The sequence below is a fragment of the Bison bison genome, unplaced genomic scaffold (assembly GCF_000754665.1).
Source record: "Bison bison bison isolate TAMUID 2011002044 unplaced genomic scaffold, Bison_UMD1.0 scf7180017864289, whole genome shotgun sequence".
Classification (NCBI taxonomy): domain Eukaryota; kingdom Metazoa; phylum Chordata; class Mammalia; order Artiodactyla; family Bovidae; genus Bison; species Bison bison.
This window is the reverse complement of record NW_011494861.1, coordinates 10,133,838-10,156,326: the sequence shown is the minus strand read 5'-3', so window position 1 is coordinate 10,156,326 and position 22,489 is coordinate 10,133,838. Positions and strand designations below refer to the sequence as shown.

The following is a 22,489-nucleotide window of genomic DNA, read 5'->3' as shown; positions in this document are numbered from 1 at the left end:
CAGACTGCTGTCTCTGGCAGTTCAGTGGTTTTCCTCCCTGCTCCCCACAGAGGGTACCCATGTCCCCCTGAGACAGGCACCCCCACTGCCCTGCATGGAACTAGGAACAGGTCTTTGGAGTGGGAGACAGACGATAGAGCAGTTTCACTAAGCTCTGCCCGATTCTGCTCTGGACATGTCCACTTACAGGACAGGGGTCCCTGTCCCTACACTCTCTTCCTGCTGAGTATTATTTGACATTCAAATTTCTGCAAATTGGTTGTCTGGGAGGTGGAAAACCTTTTTTAAATTTTGCATCTGTATGATTCCTATTGAGTCTGAAAAATCTCCATGCAAATGTTGGCCACTAAAGTTTCCCCCATGTGGATTCTTTCAGTGGTAGCCTGTCCTTTACAGTCTGAATTAATCAATCAGTCATTTTAGCTGTAGCCTCTCCATGCCATGAACTTTCCCCACCATATTCTCCACTAGACCAGATATCTTTATCTATTTGCCAAAGAATTAATGCTTTCGAATTGCAGTATTAGAGAAGATTCTTGAGAGTCCCTTGGAGAGCAAGGAGATCAAACCAGTCAACCTAAAGGAAATTAACCCTGAATATTCTTTGGAAGGACTGATGCTGAAGCTGAAATTCCAGTACTTTGGCCACCGATGTGAAGAACCAACTCACTGGAAATGACTCTGATGCTGGGAAGGATTGAGGGCAAAAGGAGAAAGGGCAACAGAGGATGAGATGATTAGATAGCATCACCGAATCAATGGACATGAATGTGAGCAAACTCCGGGAGATAGTGAAGGACTGGGAAGCTTGGCAAGCTTCAGTTCATGGGGTTGCAAAGAGTCAGACATGACTGAGCGACCGAACAACAACAAATTTTTATTTTATATCTGTTTAAATCTCAAATTACAATGGAGCCAGATCCCTTAATTTCCAGCTACAAGGAAAGAATTTCCAGGTACAAGGTCTAATGTAAGAATTTATTACTGCCCCCAAGATGACAAAGATATCACCCCCACATTTCCTTCCATTAATAAAACTGATATAGTTTTATCATTCACATCCAGGCCTTGATCCAACAAAGAGCATGTGTGCAGGGTCCCTCCCACCCCTACAGAGGGAGTCTGTTTTCCAAATGCACCCAGGCCACTGTCTGTCCCTTCTCCAGAATTGAGACCTGTGGCCACCTATACCTCTTTCTGAGCTCTGTTCTCCATGCCACACTCACACCATGATCTCGTTCTGGCTTTATTCCTGTAGTTTCGCAGCAGTCTAGTTTAGTGGGCTTTCCAGGAGGTGCTAGTGGTAAAGAACCCACCTGCCAATGCAGGTTAGAGGTAAGAGACTAGGGTTCAGTCTCTGGGTCAGGAAGATCCCCTGGAGGAGTGCATGGCCACCCACTCCAGTATTCTTGCCTGGGGAATCCCATGGACAAAGAAGTCTTATGGTTTACAGTCTGGAGTCGCTGGACACGACTGAAGCAACTTAGCACACACAGTGTTTAGCAGCCTTGCTCTTCTTTTCAAAAATGTCTTAGCTGTTTTCAGACACATCCCTGTTGGAATAAGTTAATGAGATCCTCCAAACACACTGATGAGATTTTGATTGGAATTGAATCAACTCTAAAGACAAAACAAAGAACTGCTGTCCCTACCATGTTGAGTTGTCACATCCATCTCACTTTTAGTCATCACATTTCATGCTTTTTAATAGCGATCGAGCATTTCCCTGAAAAGTCTTGTGAATTCTTTATTAGGTACTGGGGAGACTTGCTTCTACTGTGAGTGGCATCTTATGTTACTTCTTCTGATTGATTGCTGTCAATGTAGAGGAATGCTCTGAGTTAACCTGGAATCTCACTGAATTCACTTATTATTTTGTTGTTGTTGATGTTGTTTGTCTTAAGTTATTTAGAATTGTTATTATAAGTGACCACTATATAATCATTCTTGGTTTTCTTTTTTTGTTGTTATTCTATTTTATTCTTATGCATAACAGTAAGTCAATTCCTTTCTTTCGTTCTTGATGCCTTATTTCTTGTTTGCTTATGATTGCAGTGTAAGCAACTTGAACAGTCATGGAGGGGCAGAGAGGATTCCGAAGTCTGTGACATGAGAAAGCTGCTCTAGGTTATTTGAAGACCGCCAAGTCAAGAAAGCTTCTTCTTATTTCTAGTTCTCTAAGCAGTTTTAGAAAGACCTGAAATGCGAAAGCTTCACCACATGCTCTTTTAGCACCTGTTAGCTTTTCCTTAAGCCCTTAATGTGAATTGATCAATTTCCTGAGTTTAAACCATCTTTGCATTCCTGGAAGAGATAAACCACATTTGATCATGATTTATCTTTCCCAATATTTTATTACAAATATTTTCAAATATATAAAAAAGTTGAATTTTCCATTGAACATCTATACACCTGCCATTGAGATTAATATATAACTAATAAAATGTACTAATATTGTATACCATTTACATTGATATTTGCTAAATGTCCTTTATTACATAGCTATTCATCTGTCTTTCCCTCTATCCATCCAATAATTCATTTTATGTTTTGATACATTTCAGCTCACTTTCCCCTAAATATTTCAGCACATATATCCTTAACTTGTCATGGACACGACTTAGTGACTAAACCACCACCACCCATAACTTGAGTTCAGTATTTCTGAAGGGTCCTTTTTATTTCTTTTGTAGTAAAATTTATAAGTGACTTTTCCAAATGCACTCACCTCTGTGTGTGACCCAAATACAGGAGATGCAGAACAGTCACCCCCAAAATCTCACTCACATTCCTATCCAGCTTGCCTCCCCAGAGGTAAGCAGAGCTCTGACTTTTTCACCCTAATTAGTTTTCTTGCTCCAGAACTTCACATAAACTGAAGTTATGTGGTAGGTACCCTTTTGTGTCTGGCTTCTTTAGTGGACATAAAGGTTTGTGGGTTTGCTGTGTCTTTGGGTGGATCAGCAGTCCAACTAACTTCATGGTTTTAAGGAGAGTGTGATCCTCCCACTGATGGACACATGAAATGTTCCTGGCTTTTTGACGTTATCATTAGAATTGCTATGAGCATTCTTATGTTAAGTCATTTTTTGGACATGTTTTCATTTCTGTTGGGTAAACATCTTGAAGTGGAATTTCTGGGTCACGGGGTAATTACATGTTTAGATTTACAAGAAACCACCAAATCTTTGCCCCAAACACCCACCAGCACTGTTGGGAGTTCCAGTTACTCTACAGTCTCACTGGCATTTGGGGTTCAGTCTTTCAAAATTCAGCCACTCTGTTGTGTGCATTTTAAAACACTTGGTTGAATCCAGGGAGCCAATATTTTACTCAAGATTTTCCTGTCTCTGTGTAAAAAGATTCTAAGACCTTTACTTCCTGCCTTTTTGCTGTCCTGGACACTAAACTGACACCTGTCTCTTAAAATGAAACAGGTTGCTTTACCCCTTGTATTATTTTCTAGAAAAGTGTATATAAGAATCATTTGTCCCTTGAAAGAACTCATCTGTAAACTGTCTTGGTGAAACGCTCTTTTTTAAGAAGGGTAAGGACTTTGATTCCCATTTTTGAGTTAAGTTTTCTATTTCTTCAGAGGAAAGGCTTGGCACTTTGTATTTTCCCAGAAACCTGCCCATCTGATCTCAAAGTCTTCCTTAAATCCCTTGCCTAATAACTCAGCTGGGCATAAAGATAGACCTGGGGACTCACTAGGTGACAGAAGATCAGGGGTAACTGCTCCCCAAGACCAGTGTGGCTCAGAGGAGGGCAGGAGGCCTCAAGAAGGAGATGAGTCTGGGGTGGGCTCTGAGCTCCAGGATCCTGAGAGCCTCCCAGTGCTTTGCCCTCTCCCCAGCCTTGGAGGAGCTGAAGGGGTGAGCCATTTTCCCTTGAGGAAATCCAGAAAGATGCCTGCACTCTATAGCTCTGAAGTCTGTGTGAACTCCCAAAAGGCTCCTCAGGGGCCTTGCCTGCGGAATAGGTATGCAATACCTGCCTCAGGTGTGTGCAGGGAACAAGGTGGGAATTGCGGTACCTCCCTCAGGTGTGTACACAGGTCAAGGCAGACTGTGGTACATGCCTCACATGTGTGCACGGGACAGAGTAGATTGTGGTAGCTGCCTCAGATGTATCCTGGGGACAAGATAGACTCAGTGAGATGAAGGTGAAAACACACCTTACAGCAGGTGTGCATTTCACACTCATCTCCTGACTTCCTCCCTCAGGAAATACAGTGGTAGTGAGGCTCTGAAGGTTTTCATTCCTATTTTTAAAGCACAAAGGAGTAAGTCTCTGGTAACAGGATTTGACACTATGTGACCCTGAGTGGGAGGTCCCTGGAGCTTCATGAAAGTGAAAGTGAAAGTCGTTCACTCGTGTCCAACTCTTTGCAACCCCATGCACTATACTGTCCATGGAATTCTCCAGGCTAAAATACCAGAGTGGGTAGCCTTTCCTTTCTCCAGGGGATCTTCCTGACCCAGGAATCAAATCAGGACCTCCTGCATTGCAGGCAGATTCTTTACCAACTGAGCTATGAGGCATGCCCCTGGAGCTCCAGTCACTTCAGTCATGTCCAACTCTCTGTGACCCTATGGACCACAGTCCGCCAGCCTCCTTTGTCTATGGGATTCTCCAGGCAAGAATACTGGAGTGGGTTGCCATTTCCTTCTCCCGTGATAAAGTACGAAGTGAGTGAAGTGAAGTCGCTCAGTCGTGTCTGATTCTTTGCGACCGCATGGACTGTAGCCTACCAGGCTCCTCTGTCCATGGGATTTTCCAGGCAAGAGTACTGGAGTGGGGTGCCATTTCCTTCTCCACTGGAGCTCCATGGTGCTCGTCAAAATGTACCACCTGCCCAGACAGGTGTGAGGTACTCTGTTTGTCTGAGTTTGTAATGAATGTATGATTCCTCCTGCCCAGCTCACAGTCTGGAGAGAGTTTCCAGGTTGCAGGGCAGGGCAGGGAATCTAAACAGAGCCCAGAGTTTCTGGTGAGCTGAGAGATGGGTTCTGAGTGTCCCACATTCTCACAATTGATGAAATTCAAGTGAAAGTATAGATAAGTCAATAGCATTGTGTCAAGATGATATTCCTGGCTTGCACAACTGTGTCAGGGTGAGGTACAGTGTTAACACAGGACAAGATGAACAGAGTGTATTGGAACTCTATGTGCTGTTTTGCAACTTCTTGAAGCATGAAATAAAATATAGCTTTATTTTTAATTACCAGACATGAAAAGAAGTGGGAATATATGTCTCATGACCAAGAGAAAAATCAATAACTAAGAATAGACCCAGATTTTACAAAAATGATAGAAACACAATAAATGAGCACTAAAGAAACTAGTGTAAGTATAACCTATGTCATCAAAAAAGCAGAGGAAAATATAAACATGATGAGGAGAAAATAGAAGAGATAGAAAAGACCCAAAATGAGCTTCTAGAGGTGAAAAAGTGCATTATCTGAAATGGAAAAATACACTGAATAGGATTAAGACCAGATTAGATCCTGTAGGGAGAAGGCGATGGCACCCGACTCCAGTACTCTTGCCTGGAAAATCCCCTGGACAGAGGAGCCTGGTAGGCTGCAGTCCACGGGGTCTCGAAGAGTTGGACACGACTGAGTGACTTCACTTTCACATTTCACTTTCATGCATTGGAGAAGGAAATGGCAACCCACTCCAGTGTTCTTGCCTGGAGAATCCCAGGGACAGGGGAGCCTGGTGGGCTGCCGTCTATGGGGTTGCACAGAATTGGATATGACTGAAGCGACTTAGCAGCAGTAGCAGTAGATCTTGTAGAAGTTTTTTCAAAAAAGAAAAAAAGATCAAAGGGCTTTTTTAGGAGAGCAATAGAAATTATCCAAAGTTAGATACAGAAAAAAATGACTGAAAAAATTAAGACAGCAACAGCGATCAGTGAGGTAATAAGAGCAGTCAACCACATGTGTCATCAGCATCTCTGAAGGGGAGGAAGGAGATGAAGGACGGGAAAGTATCTGGAGAAATCACTGCTGAAAATACTAAAAGTTTGATTAAAAACGATAACAACACTATAAACTCACAGATCCAAGGATCTCAATGAATCCCAACTGAAAACAAAACAAACAAACCCAAGGCAAAAAAGCCCATAAAACAAACAAATAAACAAAAATCCCTGCAAAAAACAAATGCAAGAAGAAAATCATACCAAGAATATCATAACCAAATTGCTAAGGAGATAAAGGGAAAATCTTACAAGCAGCCAGAGAATAAGATACATTGTGTACAAATGAGCAAAGTTAGGAACATAAATATATTTCTCACCAGAAACCATGCAAACCAGAAAACAATGAACAGACTTCTTCAAAGTCTGAAGGAAAAAACTCTAAACCTTGAATTCTGTACCCAATAGAAATATCTCTCAAATGAAGGCAAAATAAATATTTCAGTTGAAATTAAGAGAGGAGAATTTATGGTCAGTATACCAGCACCATAAAAGCTATTAAATTAAATTCTTCACACAAAAGGAAAATGATGACAGATATAAATATGAACCCAAGAAAAGAAAGAATATTAGAAGTGATAACTATGTGGGTAGATAAAAGAGTGCTTAATTTACATTTTTAAAAATTTAAAACATAATTAACTTCTTAGGAGAAAATAGTAACAATATATTAAAATTTTTATAAGTGACATTTTTGATAATAATACAAAGGACAAAAAAGGGGAAATGGAGGTACACATTGTGAAGTTTTTACACTATATGTGATGTATGGATGTGAGAGTTGGACTGTGAAGAAGGCTGAGCCCCAAAGAATTGATGCTTTTGAGCTGTGGTGTTGGAGAAGACTCTTGAGAGTCCCTTGGACTGCAAGGAGATCCAACCAGTCCATTCTGAAGGAGACCAGCCCTGGGATTTCTTTGGAGGGAATGATGCTAAAGCTGAAACTCCAGTACTTTGGCCACCTCAGGTGAAGAGTTGACTCATTGGAAAGGATTCTGATGCTGGGAGGGATTGGGGGCAGGAGGAGAAGGGGACGACAGAGGATGAGATGGTTGGATGGCATCACTGACTCGATGGACGTGAGTCTGAGTGAACTCCGGGAGTTGGTGATGGACAAGGAGGCCTGGCGTGCTGCGATTCATGGGGTTGCAAAGAGTTGCACACGACTGAACGACTGAACTGACTGAACTGAACTGAAGTGATATAACATTCTTTGAAAGCATCTTGATAAGTTAAAGATGTGTATTGTAAACTCTAGAGCTGTCACTAAAAAGAAAAAGTAGTGCTAATAAGCTAATATTGTAGGTGAAATGGATATTTGAAAACATTCATTTAATTCAAGAGGGCAGTAAAATAAGAACAAAAAAAAGAGAAATATGTGAAAACAAATAGTAAGATAGTATATTTAAACATAATCATATATATAACCACATTAAATGTAAATGGCCTGTATCTTCCAATTAAAAGAAAGAAATTGTAAGACTGGATTAAAAAAAAATCAAAATCCAACTATATGCTGTCTACAAGAAAACTCATTTTAAATAAAAAACACAGTTAAGTTAAAAGTGTGGAAAAAGATATACCATATGAACACCAACCAAAAGAAAGAAGGGGCTGCTAAATTAACATCAATAAAGGTTTATTTCAGAATAAGAAATACTATCACGGACAAGGAATGACATGTCATAATAATAAAGGAATCAGTATATATATATATATATATATATATATATCTCCCTTATATTTCTTCTGATTTTTGCTCTATGTAACCTTGTTTCTTAATTGTTAGGTATCTGATGATGTATGATATTTATCTTCTTTGCGAACGGTACCTTTTATCATTAAAAATATTCATCTTAAAAAAATAAATAAAATAGAGGGTGGTCAAAAAATAGTAAAGGATCAGTTCTTAAAGAGGATGCAGTGATCCCAAATGTGTCTGCACCCAACAAGAGCAAAATACAAGTTTTTTCCATGTGCACATGAGAGAGTCACTCAGAGAGGCCACATTCTGAGTTCTAAAACAAGTTCAAATACGCTTAAAAAGGATTAAAATCATGCAACGTATGTTTTCTGACTACAGGAAAATTAAACTAGAAGTCAGTGATAAACAATCTCTGGAAATACCTAAATACTTGGAAACCAGCCAGCACACTTCTAAATAACTCATGGGTCAGAAAATAAATCACAAAAAAGATTAGAAAATGTTTTAAAGTGAATAAAAATGAAAACACAATATTTGTAAATTGTGGGATGCAGCTAGGCAGTTCTTGGAGGAAAACTTATTAAATTCTTAAATTAGAAGAGAAGAAAAATTTCAAGTTAATAATCTAAGCTCCCTCTGTAAGAACTATAAAATGAGGAAAATTTAAATCCAAAGTAAGCAGAAGGAAATAACATTAATAAAGATAAAAGAGAAAAATAAGTGAAATAGAAAACAGAAAGCAATAAGAAGAATCAATAAAACCAAAACCTGTTCTTGAAAAGTTTTATTGATAAACCTTTAAACAAAATTATCAGGAAGAAAAAAGAAAAGACAAAAACGACCAATGCCTGAAATAAAAGAGGGGACATCACTACTAAGCCTACAGACACTAAAAGAATAATAAAGGAATGCTGTGAGCAACTTTGTGCCAATATGTTTGAAAACTGAGATGAAACGTGTAAATTTCTCAAAAAACACAGACTACTAATGTTCTCTTCAGAAGAAATAGGTGCAGCTAACATATTTATCTATATACAAAATCTAAAGGACACTACAAAAAACCTACAAGAACTAATACGTGAGTTTAGCAAGATCACAATGTACAAAAGATCAAAGTACAACAATTAATCGAACTTTTACATTCTAGCAATGAACATTTGGAAATTAAAAATTTTTTAATTATAATAAGATAAAAATGATGCTTTTAGCAATCAGTTCAACCAAAAGGGAAAAAAAAGTGTGTGTGAGGCTCATACATTGAAAACTACCAAATATCACTGAAATAAATTTTAAAAGATCTGAAGAAATGGAGAGATATATCATGTTCATGAATTGGAAGATTCAGTATTATGAGAATGACATTTTTCCTGAAATTGATCTATAGACTCAAAGAAATAATTGTTAAAAATAACCCAGAGTGATTTCTTATAGAAACTGACAAGCTAGTTTTAAACTTAACAAGGGGGAAGAGGGAGGAGGGTTCAGGATGGAACACATGTATACCTGTGGCGGATTCATGTTGATATATGGCAAAACCAATACAATATTGTAAAGTTAAAAAATAAATTTAAAAAAAGAGAAAAAAATAAAGTTAACGAGGAAACAAAATGCACCTAAAGTAAGCTAATAATTTTGTAAAAGAAGAAAAAATTTGGAAGGCTTATACGGTATCTCAAAGCTTATTGTAAAGCTAGAGGAGCCATGACCGTGTGGTACTGATGAAAGGATGGACAAATAAATCAATGGAACAGAGTTCACAAACAACTCTTACGTATTTGGCCAATTAATTTTTGACAAGGTTGCCAAGGCAATTCAGTGGGAAAACTATAGACATTTCAACAAATGATGCTGTAACAACTGGACACTCAAATGCAAAGAAATGAATTTCAACCCTTACCACACACAAAAACAAATTCAAACTGGATCCCAGATCTAAACAGAACTAAAACTATAAAACTTTTAGAGAAGACATAATAGAAAATTTTGGTAGCCTTGGATTAGACAAAGGTTTTCCAAAACAGAAACAAAAGTAAAAATTACGTCAAATTAAAAGAAATTTTATTGAAGTGTAGTTTATTTACAATGCTGTGGCAGCTTCTGCTGTACAGCAGAGTGACACATATATGTGATGTGTTATATATTATGTATTTATTATATGCCATATGTACACATATAACTGTATGTGTGTAGTTATACACATATGTAATTCTTTCACTTTTAAATTTCAATTTACTAAAATTGAGACTTTTGTTCTTCAAAAGACACTGTTGTTGAGAAAGTGAAAGGACATATCAGTTCCTGAGAAAATGTATCCACAAGTCACACATCTGCAGAGGAGGCATTGGAAGGTAAAATATCTGGGGTAACAGATGGAAAGGCTCCTGCCCAAGGTCCCTGGACACTCAGGGGCTGCACTGGCACCAAAACCAGGTATTCTGACCCAGCTGGGTTGAAGGTTCTGGTGTTGTATTAGTGTTAGTCGCTTAACCATGTCCAACTCTTTGCAACCCCATGGACAGTAGCCAACCAAGCTCCTCTGTTCATGGAATTCTCTGGGCAAGAATACTAGAGTGGGTTGCCATTCCCTTCTCCAGGGGATCTTTCTGACCTGGGAATCAAACGCAGGTCTCCTGAATTGCAGGCAGATTCTTTACCACTGAGCCACCTGGGTAGCCCTTAAGCACAATCTAATCTTTTAGTGAATTTTCATTTTCCAAGTGTCCAAGCCTCTCACCGTGCACATTTGTCGGCCGGAGGGTCCTAGGTGGGCTGGTCTGCCCTCTCTCTTGGCTTCACTCTTCCCAGTGGGCAACGTTCCCAGTCATCACCAGGACAAAGGGGGCAGGCAAACCCAGGATCCCTCCCTCTCCAACCTGAGTACGGTGTTCAGCAAGTCTGCCAGCATGTGGACCTCATAATGCTGGACCCCTGTCCTCCTGGGTTCCCAATGCCACCCACCAGGAGTGCTTTCAGGAGCTGCGGTTGCTTCCCTGTATGCACCCGGCTGGCTTGAGCGGCCGCTGGACCAGCACTTGAGGTGCCTTTGGAAGAAATCCACCTTGGGGGCAGTGTGGTTATTCTGGCAGAATCTGGAGAAAAAAATAACGTTGCCTTTATAAGTGAGTCAGCTGACCATTTTACAATTCTTCTCCAAACCAACGAAGCCATTTTCACAACATAAAATGAGCAAAAAATGTAATTATTTCAAGGTGTCCTTTACCTCGAACTCACTGGAGGCTCACAGCTTAGGGGTTTTAAAAAATACATATATTTAAAGCAAATATTATTGCAAATGACTACTCTGTAATTTGGATTAATTGCTTTTGGTTTTTTCTGGAAATAAAATCTTTAAGGCAAACCCATAAAAGCCCTGGAGCCCAGGGCGGCTGTTCCTTGCAGAGTCTGGTTTACAGGGAGCTTGGGGCTGCCCTCGGGGGACTTCAGTGGGTCATGGAGTCTCCTCTTGGGCCAAAGACCCTGGAGGAGGCTTGCCAAGCTCTGCAGAGCCCATAAAGGATGACCCCGGCCCAAGAGGGCAGCCTATGAGCCTCAAGGACAGTCCAGGAAAGGCTAGCCAGGTTCATCACGACCCCCTCTGCAGGGTAATGTCAGAATCCCAGCCAGACCTTGCTGGGTCAGTTTCAGGGACACACAAGGGGCTGGGGAGAGCTGAGCCTGGGCTGTGCCAGGTGGTCATATGAAACACATGGCTGTGAGTTGGGCAGGAGGAGGGTGTGAAGGAAAGGGAACAGATGGGAGAATCTGGCACCACAGGGCACCTCCTCTGGGGCTTCCTGCCCTCTTTGGAGCAAGCTAGACTTGAGGCTTTGCCGACCCAGGAGTCCATCTCAGCAAGGCTGTGTGTGTGTGTGTGTGATGGGGGTGTTCATCTTTGGAGGGGGCTGAACAGCCATGTGTGATGCTGCAGGAGCACCAGGGAGACAGTGATGGAGCAGGGGCCACTCAGAGATCTCTGGAGACCCTCAAGAGCAGTGTCAGCAGATCTGGGGAAGAGGGCAGAGTGTCTGAAAGGGGCAGGGCAGGAGTGTCACATGACTGCTACTCACCTGGTCCCTTCAAGCCCATCACCTTATTTATTCTGAGTAGCTTCCTAGGTGGCTCAGTGGTAAAAGGAATCTGTCTGCCAATGCAGAAGATGCAGGAGACGCCTGTTCGATCCCTGAGTCAGAAAGATCCCCTGGAGGAGGACATGGCAACCCACTCCAGTATTCTTGCCTGGGGAATTCCATGGACAAAAGAGCCTGGTGGGCCACAGTCCATGGGCTCACAAAGAGTCAGATACAGCTGAGCACACATGCATAGGTATAACCCTGAGGTGCACCATCTTTCCTGAGTAGTGTGTCCAGGCTGTAGCCAGGAAGGGCAGACGGGGGAGCTGTGCTTCCTCCAGGAGCTGCAGAGGGAGGGGAGAAGGGGCAGGTCCTGGGCCCTGGAAGACTCCATCCCTGGGCCAACAGCAGACACAAGACACAGGTCCCACCTGCTTGTTAAAATGAAATTTGCTACTGCAGGCAGCTGGACAGGGAGGACAGAGGTCTGGGGATCTGGGCCAGCTTGGGTGTCTTTGTGACCTGGAACAAGTTCTATCCCACCACTTGCTAGGCCTCGGTTTACCCAGTTCATTCTCAGTGTCATCATGAAATGCAATGTCCTTCTTTCATTGGACAGGGGATTCATCCATCCATCATCTGCCCATCCACCCATTCTTCATGCATCCATCCACCCATCCATAAATCCATTCTCCAAGTAAATATCCACCCACCCATCCATCCATCCGTCCATTCTTCATGTACCCATTCATTCACCCATCAGTAAATCCATCCTCCATGTATATATCCATTCATCCACCCATCCATCTATCCATCCATCTATCCATCCAAAACTATCAGTCATCTCTCCCATGTCACACTGTCTGTCAGGCCCTGGAGAACATAGGGAAATAAAACAGGTGAGAAGCCCCCACATGAGTGACATCCTGAGAGTTGCATGGGGAGATAGAAGTTTGAGGACCAGGCAGGAGGTGTGTGCAGTAAGAGTGCAGGTGAGAGATGGGGCAGCCTGGAGAGGTGGCAGCAGAGGGTTCACACAGCAGGAGGTGAAAATGAACGGAAAACAGCTGCCCTTGTTGGGGAGTCATGTCTGTGTCCTGGGCCATGCCTGGGGGCCCCACCAGACTGCGCCCCACATCTTGCCCATGGCCTCCTCCTGGCTGGCAGCCTCAAGGTCCTCATGTGCCCACAAGTAGGGTCATGGGAGGAGCCAGCATCACCCGTGGTGGTGCAGGAGGAGGGAGGGAAATGGCCTTCCTAGTGGCCCCAGACCTGAAGGGAACCAGGCGTGTTCTGGCCCCTGTCCCCTAGTCCCCTGTCCTGGAGAAGGTGTGGGAGGACTGATGCAGGGGGCAGTGAAGGAGCACCAGACAAGCCCACTGAGGGGGGCAGAATGACCCATTCCGCCACAGGGAGAAGGGCACCCACCACATCCTCCACTTCCGGGGCTCAATACGAGGCAGCCTGCCTCTGTGTGTTTCTTCATATGGGTCTCTTCTGACCACGCTGTCCCACAAGGGCCTCTGCTGGAGCCCCTTCTATGAGCCAGGGGTGGGGTGTCAGTCTGTAACACCCTCCCATGGGAGCCCAGCTGTTCCTGGGCTCAGGAAGAACCCAAGTAGGAGACAATGAGATGGGAGGCAAGTTCCACTGGGCTGGAGAGGGTCAGGAGGGCTTCCTGGAGGAGATGGCTCTGCAGTTCTGGTAAACTCCCCTTCTGTGGTGCCCCCTGTGTCTGTGTCACAGGGAGGGCTCTTCTGGTTGAATGGAGCATCTGGAGTTCTCTGGGTGGGTCTGTGCAGAGCCCACCCCAGTGTGGAGTGGCTACGAAGCGTGGGCCCTCAAAGACTGAGCTGCTTCAGCCACAAGGCCCTTTCCCCAGGGGTTCCTGCCTGTGTTTACAAAGCCCCCCTTTACCCCTCAGGCTTGATGCCTATGGCTCTGTGATACCCACATTTTGAACCTCAGGTGAATCTCATTCTGTCACTTGTAAACATCTCAATGCCTGATGTCCAGAAGGAACCTCGTCTGAGGTCTTCCAAGGGTTTGTTCTTTCAGGGGAGGCTGGAGTCCGGGATGTGGCCTTCTTTCCCTGGATGATGCTGAGGCTGAGGGCCCGATCTGGGGTCGAGAGAGTGGGGGTGAGTGCTGATTCCTGCCCATCCAGGGGTCTCCCTGGGGGGAGAAGTTAGGAGCCCTTGGGCTATGCCCCCAGCTCTGGCTAGCATGGCCACCTCAGGGACAGATCAGAACCAATTTTAAGTGTGTGGGTGGAGGCCAGTTGCTGCCCTCAAGCGCTCAGCAAAGAACCCTCGATTTCCTGTCCCCTGTAGGGCTCTGCCCCATTCCCTGTGTCCTCCTGGGGTCCAGGATGAGAAGGATCTGATCTGAGAGTCGTCAGAGCCCCCAGCACTCCTCGGGGTCGAGCGCCAGGTGGAAAGAGAAAAAAACCTCAAGTACGAGGTGAAGCTGTCCACTTGGTGTCAAGGTTGGGAACTTCTGGGGACAGGGACAAATCAGATCAGACTCTGTGCAGCCTCCTGGACTCAGAGTCAGGAGGGAGAAGACAGGCATGATGGAGTGTTTGCATCCCCAAAGATAACCCCAAAGATAACCCCAAAGAGGCCTGTAAGTCCCTCCCTGTGCTGAGGAAGGAAAGAAATACCATCCCCCAAGAGAGATGCTGAAGAAGAACATTGTTGAAAGCAGCTCAGGGAGTCAGAAACAACCCATGTGTCCATCCACAGCCTGATGGATGACTGAGGTGTGTACAGCACACTCTGGTGTGTCAGGCATCCTGACAAAGAAGGCGATTCTGACACCTGTTACAACAGGATGAGCCTTGAGGACACTGTGCTCAGTGAAAAAGCCAGACACCAGAGGACAGATATTGTCTGGTGCCACTCAGGGAGGTCCCTGGAGGAGTCAAATCCCTGGACAGAAAGGACAGGAAGGGGCCCAGGGGCTGGGGGAAGTGGGAAGTGAGTGAAAGTCACTCAGTCATGTCTGACACTTTGCAACCCCATGGACTATAGAGTCCATGGAATTTTCCAGGCCAGAATACTGGGGTGGGTAGCCTTTCTCTTCTCCAGGGGATCTTCCCAACCCAGGGATAAAACCCAGGTCACCCACATTGCAGGCAGATTCTTTACCAGCTGAGCCACAAGGGAAGCCCAAGAATACTGGAGGGGGTAACCTATCTCTTCTCCAGCAGATCTTCCCCACCCAGGAATCGAACCAGGATCTCATGAATTGCAGGCAGATTCTTTACCAACTGAGGTATGAGGGAAGCTATGGGGGAAGGGGAGAGCAAGTGTTTAATGGGGACAAAACTTCAGTTTGGGAAGGTAAGAAAGTTCTGGAGACAGATGGTGGGGATGATTGCAAACAATATGAATGTGCTTAATGCCGCTGAACTGTGTGTGTACTCAAAAATATTAAGGTGGTCAATTTTATGTATAGATGCCCTTCACAGGTATCAGTGACCTTCACCCCACAGCAGTCCACAGGTGGGTGCTGTTCTTACACCTGCAGGTGGGGAGACCAAGACCTGAACAGGTCATGGGGTGGCGAGGGGCAGCTTGCCCCAGAGCCTGCGCACCTGCTCCCCTCTCCCTGTCTACCTCTAGTCTTACACATCCTGATAGAAATGATGCTTCAGCTCAGAAATCAAGTTAATATTTAGAAAATACAGTTTATTTCATGTGCCTCCCATACACGCAGTGAGGGAGCAGTACTGAGAGTCCCACCAGGAGAAGCTCTAGGGAGGTGATGACTTCTGAGCTCATTCTCAAAAGACAGGATTTTGTTCTTAATTTTAAACACTGTAGCAATTACATGACTAATACATACTCTCTGGAGAAAAATTAAAATGCACATAAGCATAGAAAGAGAAAAAAGTTATAATATCCTAAAGTCCCATCACTTGGAGAAAACCACTGTTAATATTTCAATTTATGTTCCTGAAACTCTTCTTGAGTTTCAGAGACACATCAGTGGAACTAACTGGTTTCATAGATCAGCTCTTTCTTGCTGGAATTTGCTGTTGGGAAGGCTTTGGGGAATTTGCAAATCAGGACCCAGGAAATTTTACCTGGGGAAGCTGGACCCTGCATGGTACCAGACCTAGACCTAAGAGTGGACACAACCTTTTCTCAAAGAGCCACAAAAGCCTCTGATTAAGATGGCAGGTTAAACATGTGTCACAGTGCTTGTACTGCAAACCCACTTGAACCACAATAAAGAGATGATGAAAGACATTTACCCACAAGGTGGAGAGGACAGAGCAGCCACACGTATCTGAAAGTTGAATTGCAGATGGAGCCGTGGTAACTGGGTCACAGACAAAAGAGAGACAGCCCTAAATGGAGAGTTGGAAGGTGAGATTTTGCCAGATTTAGGAGACAGAGCACCCCTGCTTGATCTCAGGATTGGCCATAAAACATCCCTGGATGAGGGATGCATGAGTGGCTATGGTCAGGAAGGCTATATGAAAGGGGACTATGAGGAGTCTTAGGTCACCTTTCCCTCTAGCTGCCCGTCCCCCTCCAGTCACCCCTCCCCCATGTCAAGAAAGCCCAAAGTTCTAGTCCCTGGAATGCAGGCAGCCTTGTGTGCCTGCTGACCAAAAAGACCCCCATCTCCACACCAGTGTGGCCCCCAGAAGGCTGAAGGTCAGACCCTGCCTCAATCTATAGGAATTGATTCGGCCCCTAAGGATGGTGTCACCAAGGGTTCCCAGGGTCACCATTCTGTGAATCTCAGAAGCAATAGCTTCTGCATCCCTCTCAGATCTTCCAGCCAGCTCTGTATGCCCCACTCTGGATCATGGGCAGACAGCCAAGGAGCAAAAGACATTGGAGGAAAGACAGAGACTGAAAGAAATAGAACAAAGCCATTAGGAGGACACGCAGACCACATGGGCAGAAGAAAACTTGATCCTAATTATCTTTCCAAAAACAAAGAACAGAGGAAATACATTGTGGAAAAGCAGCAAAAAGACATTTCAAAAAATGCTCCCAGAACTGAAGAGTAAGCTTCCAGTTTGAAAGAAACCACTGTGGATGAGATCAGACATTTCCGGTGCATTGTTGTGAAACGCCGCAACATTTGGGAAAAGGAGAGTCTATAGATTCCAAAGACGGAAAAGCAAGTCACGTGTGTAGCATAAGGAAATAGAATCTCCTTGAACTTCTCAACAGAGACCCTTGAAGTAAGAAGACAATGGAGCCAAACTCTTAAAATTCTGGATGAAAATCATCTCCAATCTAGAACTTTATACCCAGCCAGACTAGCATTCTAGTATGGTGGAGGAATAAAGACCTTTCCAGACATGCATTGTCCTAAAAAATGTATCTTCCAGTTTATCAGAAGTTACTAAAGAATGTGTTCTACCAAAATGAGAAAGTAAGCCAGGAAAATACAGGTGCTAGGGAGCAGGAGATACAAAGGAGTTAATTCCTCAGGGAATAACAGAGCTTCAAGGACTGTGGCTATGGGCAGGATGTCATGGGCCATATCAGAGCAGAGAGAATAAGGAATCAGATGTGAGGACCATTATGACCAGTATGCCTACAGCCACTGGATTAACTTTGGGGAGCCTGGCTCAGACCTTTATCGTGACCTCACTTGTCTTGACCACAGATGGATGAGGGTCCTGCTCCTTCATGTACGAGTTTCCTGTGGTTGGTGCAATAAGTTATCACAAACATGGTGGTGTAAAACAGCACAGATGTATAGTTTTACTATTCTGCAGGTCAGAAGTCTGAAATGAGTCTCACTGGGTGAAAATCAAGGCACTATTGCTTGGGCTGCTTTCTTTTCTGGAGGGTCTAAAACAGATTTTCTTGTCTTTTCCATCTTCTACAAATGCTGCCTGCCTTTCTTGGCTCCCGGCCCCTCCCATGTGCAAAGCCAACAAGTCTGTCTGAATCTTTCTGCTCCATGTACCACATTTAAAGATACGGCACCCAGCCACAAAACCCAGGAGATGCTCGCCCTACTTTGAGATCAGCTGATTAATCATCTTAATTCTGTCCGCAACCTCAATTTGCAGCCTCCTCCAGCCCACTGCTCCCAATTGATTTCCTTTTCCTCTCCCTCTTTCTTTTTGCTCCAGCACTGGATGCTCTCACCTCTGGGCTCTGCATTGGCTGTTCCCTTTGTCCAAATGCTGCTCTGCTCGATGGACACATGGCTATTTTCTCACTTACTCACATCCCCACTCAAATACCACCATCTCAGAGAAGTCTCCCTGGGCCACCCTGCTGGGAATTGCACTCTCTTCACCCCTGACCCTTCACCTCTCTTCCTTATTCCCATAGCAGTGTAGGCTCCCACTTGCTGAATCTGGCTTCTCACTGCCTCCCCATGAGAAAGGGAGCTGGGAGGTGTGTGTGGGGAATCTTTTGTGTTTCAGCCACAATATATCCTTGGGGTTATGACTGCCTTGGCAAATAGTAGGTATACAATGAACGTATGCTCTTGAATGGATTTATTGCCCACACTGCGAGGTCTGGGCACCTAACCTTTTGTGTGCGTGTGTATGTGCTCAGTCATGTTCTACTCTTTGTGACCCTGTGGACTGTAACCCACCAGGCTCCTCTGTCCATGGAATTTTCCAGGCAAGAATACTGGAGTGGGTTACCACATCCTCCTCCAGGAAATCTTCTCGACTGAGGGATTAAACCTGTGTCTCCTGCATTGGCAGGCAGATTCTTTATCACTGAGCCACCAGGTCAGCCCTATTTTCCTGCTAGGTGTTGGCTTCCAAATAAAGGTCTCCTGTCAACACCTGGGGCTGGAGCCGGACTTGAAACCTTCACCTGTTGAGATGCCACAGCTTTTCCTCCCGTGGCGAGGCAACCACTGAACTGTGCTCTGTCTCTCTGGACTTGCCGATTTTGGACACTTTGCATCAATGGCGTTCTACAACATGTGGCCTTTTGTGACCGGCTTCTCTCACTGAGCACCATGTTTTCAAGGGCCCTCTGTGCCGTAGCGGGTACAAGGACTCCACTCCTTTCGATGGCTGAGGAGCACACCACGGTTTGGATTAACCACGTTTCATGTACCCACTACTGGTGATTTTAACATTCTACAGTCATTTCAACTTAAGAAAGCTGCTGTCAAATCAGTCAATCGTATAGGAAATCAGTCCTGAATATTCATTGGAAGGACTGATGCTGAAGCTGAAGCACCAATACTTTGGACACTTGATGCGAAGAACTGACTCATTGGAAAATACCCTGATGCTGGGAAGGATTGAAGGCAGAAGGAGAAGGGGACGTCAGAGGATAAGATGGTTGGATCACATCACTGACTCAATGGACATGAGTTTGAGCAAGCTCCAGGAGTTGGTGATAGACAGGGAGGCACGGTGTACTGCAGTCCATGAAGTCACAAAGGGTTGGACACAACTGAGTGACTGAACTGAACTGAACTTAAGCTTCTGTGGCTGGTCTCCCATTTTCAGGGATCTGTCTTGGGTGATAAAACTGGAAAACAAGTCAAGGAGATAGTTAACACAAATACCTGTGGGGTCGTTACCTCTGGCCTGGTTGAAGGGGATGCAGTTAGGGGAAGGAGCTATATAGAGAACTTTGAAGAAAAATTATCACAAGCTCGTGCTTCATTCACCCAGGAGCTGAGGTCAGTGCTCATGTTATACACTCCAGGTGTGCACATGCGGTCTTACACACTGACCCATCTGTGTGATCATTTCAAAATGGAAAAAACTTTAAAATGAACATAAAGCTTTTAAAACATATGTTCTCAGTAGTGATTTTTAAATAACAGATTTATTGAGATACAATTAACATAGCACGACAGTCTCCATTTTTAAGTGGGTTGTCTGGGATGTCCCTGGTGGTCCAGTCGCTAGGACTCTGCTCTCCCAACACAGAGGACCCGGATTTGATCCCTAGATCCTACGTGCTGCAGCGAAGACTTTGCATGCTGCAACTAAAGATCCTGCACACCGCGATGAAGACCCTATGTGCTGCAACTAAGACCCGGTGCAGCAATAAAAACAAACAAACACGGAAGACTTCAGTAAATAAATAAAGTGGGCATCTGTTTCCAGAACATTTTCATCTTCCCAGGAGGAAACCCTGTGCCAAGGAAGCAGTCACCCGCCACGCCCTCTCCCCTACCCTGGCAACCACTTGCTTCTTTTCTGTCTCTGTGGATTTGCCCATCCTGGACATGTCATGTAGGTGGAATGGAATGGTACGTGACCTGCTCTGACTGGCTTCATTCGCCGACTTCGTGCACACTGTGGTCCACATCAGGGCTTCGTTCCTTGCTGTGACTGACACTCCTCCACTATACGGAGCAACCACATCTCATCTCCCCATCACAGGTGACTGTCGAGGTCCTCGCTCATTTCAACGTGATGACCCTGCAGCCAAACTCATCCTAGGCTCCGAGAGACCCCCAGGGCCCCCAGCTTCTGCTGGGGTCTGAGCAAATCCTTCAGGAAGCCTTAACAGTCTTTCAACTTAGAACCTGCGTTTCAAAAACAAAGGCTTGAAATGCCATCTGTGGCGTTGAATCCGTGATCACCGTTTTGACCCAGTTGTGCTGATGCAGGGAGACCTTTCTGATGTCCTGGGCGGAGCAGAGAAAGAGAGCAGCCAGGATGCCAGCGCTGCTTTTCTTATTTTGCAAAAAGCATACACACAAAAGGAGAGTCACTAACCGCTGATTTGATTGGGAAGGCAGCCTTCAGCGAATGACATCATTGGGAGAACATAAATCTTGGTTTGTATGATTTATTTATGTTAAGAAATCCACATACGATGCTGAGTTTTCAATGGCTTTGTTTAAGTGATAGTTTTTCCTTTTTAGTGAAAGTTGGAGCGATGATAAACAGCTCCAGCTGTAAAAATTAAAGGCGGAGGTGAAGCCAAGGTGATTATTACACAAAAAATCTGAGTTGGGGGGGGGCATTTGGCCCTTCTCTCCTCTAAAATGAAAATTACCCTCTGCCACCATGTGCCATGAACAATTACCTGCTGTTTATTAATTAACCTCTTTTAAAAGCACCACATTTCTACTTGAAACTGTTATTTCTTTAATGTGAAAACTGGCTTATTCGTGTTTATTAGAACAACCCTATCCCATGTGGTCCAGGCTCAGTGCACACTTAACTGACACATATATTTTTTCAAATGACACATTTCATGATTGGAAATTTCTTCACAGAAGCCCAGATTCTAAGTCTGACTAGCTTGAAATGTTGGCTCCAAACCAGGCCCCCAAAGCCACTGGTCTGTGCCCCAGAATGGCCCTGGGATGCCCACACTGAGAGGGGTCCTGACTGTCCAGCAACAGCTAGACTCTGAGGAAATACAAAGCCTGGTGGCCAAGTCTTTCTGGACACAGGCAAATAAACATCTCGGTCATCATCAGGATCCCCCTTTGGAGCTCACAATTCTGTCAGGGCATGAAACCAGGAAAGGTCCCGATGGAGACCCCTCCCTCTGTAGACATCCTTCAAGGGTTGCCTGGAGCAGGGCTCTGTGTCAGCCAGGTGACTCCCACTGCACCTCCCAGGAAAGTTCTCACTCCTCTGAGCACCAGTGTCTCCTCACTGTGGTTCCATGGTGTGGGATTAGGGCCATACGCACTGGGATGGAGCCCAAGGGTGGGAGTGACTGGGGCAGCTGCCAGCACCCTGCCTGGCTCTGGAGCCCCAGTACCCCCTGGGCTCCATATCCCAGGCCAGGGAACTGAGGGACAGACCACATGTCTCCTGAGGATGCTCTTTCTGCCTGTGTCCACTGTCCCCAGCACCCAGCTGACCCCACCCACTCACTCACCCCTGAGCAAGTGGTCTTCCCTTTTCCAAATCGTGCGTTGCACATCAGGGCATCTGGGTGGTTTGCTCATTGCTGCATCCCTGTCACTTGGCACAGGCTGCTGGATGCAGGGTGGGGACAGGTAAAGGATAGGACGCTCAGCACAGGGCTGTGGGCCCATGGCCACAGCCTGGAAGGTCACCTGGACCTCCCCTCCCCCGTTTCTAGGGCTGAGATCAGCCTTCAGGGATCCCAGGGTCACTTTCAACTCACTCAGCCCTCTTCATTCATTCATTCTTTCATTCACTGAGCTCCAAGCACTGGGACCCTGGGGGGGGAGGGAAAGGGGAGGGCAGAGTAAGATGCTCTGGAAGCTGCAGGTGTGCGGGAACAAACAGCCTTCACTTCAGCTCGCACTGTGTGACTGTAAGTTCAGGAGCCCCAGCCTTACCAGGGCATCTGGCTGTAAGTCAATGATTGAATGAATAAATGAAAAGTCTGCACATGGTCTGAGAGCCTTAGCCTCTTAGCAGGCAGATGGTGCCTGTGAGAGGCGCTGAAGGCAGGGTGGGCCTGACTCTGGGAACCCATGAAGAGCCGCAGGGGGAGGGGAACCCACAGCTCCCAGAAGCCCCGTCCTTCATCCTAGTCCAACTGGCCCTCTGTGGCCTGCACGGGAGCAGAGAACAGCCCTCCATGAATCCAGGTCAGCCCGAGGGATAGGCTTTGGTTCTGGGAGAGGAGGGGTCAGAGGGCACAGGGAACCCTGCTGATAGCCGTCCCAGCTCCAAAAACCTGAGCTCCCGGGAGGTGCCAGGCAGCACACTTGCCTATAGCTATGCCCACAACACCCACTTTTTCGCCCCCAAATTACACTGTGGGAACTGAGATGCCCAGGAAGCTGGTGGGGGGCTGCCCCAGAGCC

General features: G+C 45.2%; 1 long non-coding RNA gene across 6 annotated transcripts in view; it reads right to left on the bottom strand.

Moving 5' to 3' along the window:
- Positions 1-19,541: 19,541 nt before the first annotated feature.
- LOC104995912 overlaps positions 19,542-22,489 on the bottom strand; it is a 7,608-nt gene continuing 4,660 nt past the window's right edge. For 3 of the 6 annotated variants that reach the window (XR_826118.1, XR_826122.1, XR_826119.1), the window contains 2 exons: positions 21,586-21,892; positions 19,542-20,642 (listed from right to left, as the gene is read on the bottom strand). This is a non-coding gene — a long non-coding RNA (uncharacterized LOC104995912). The remainder of the gene's footprint in view (positions 20,643-21,585; positions 21,893-22,489) is intronic. The other 3 variants (XR_826120.1, XR_826123.1, XR_826121.1) reach the window with 2 other exon arrangements.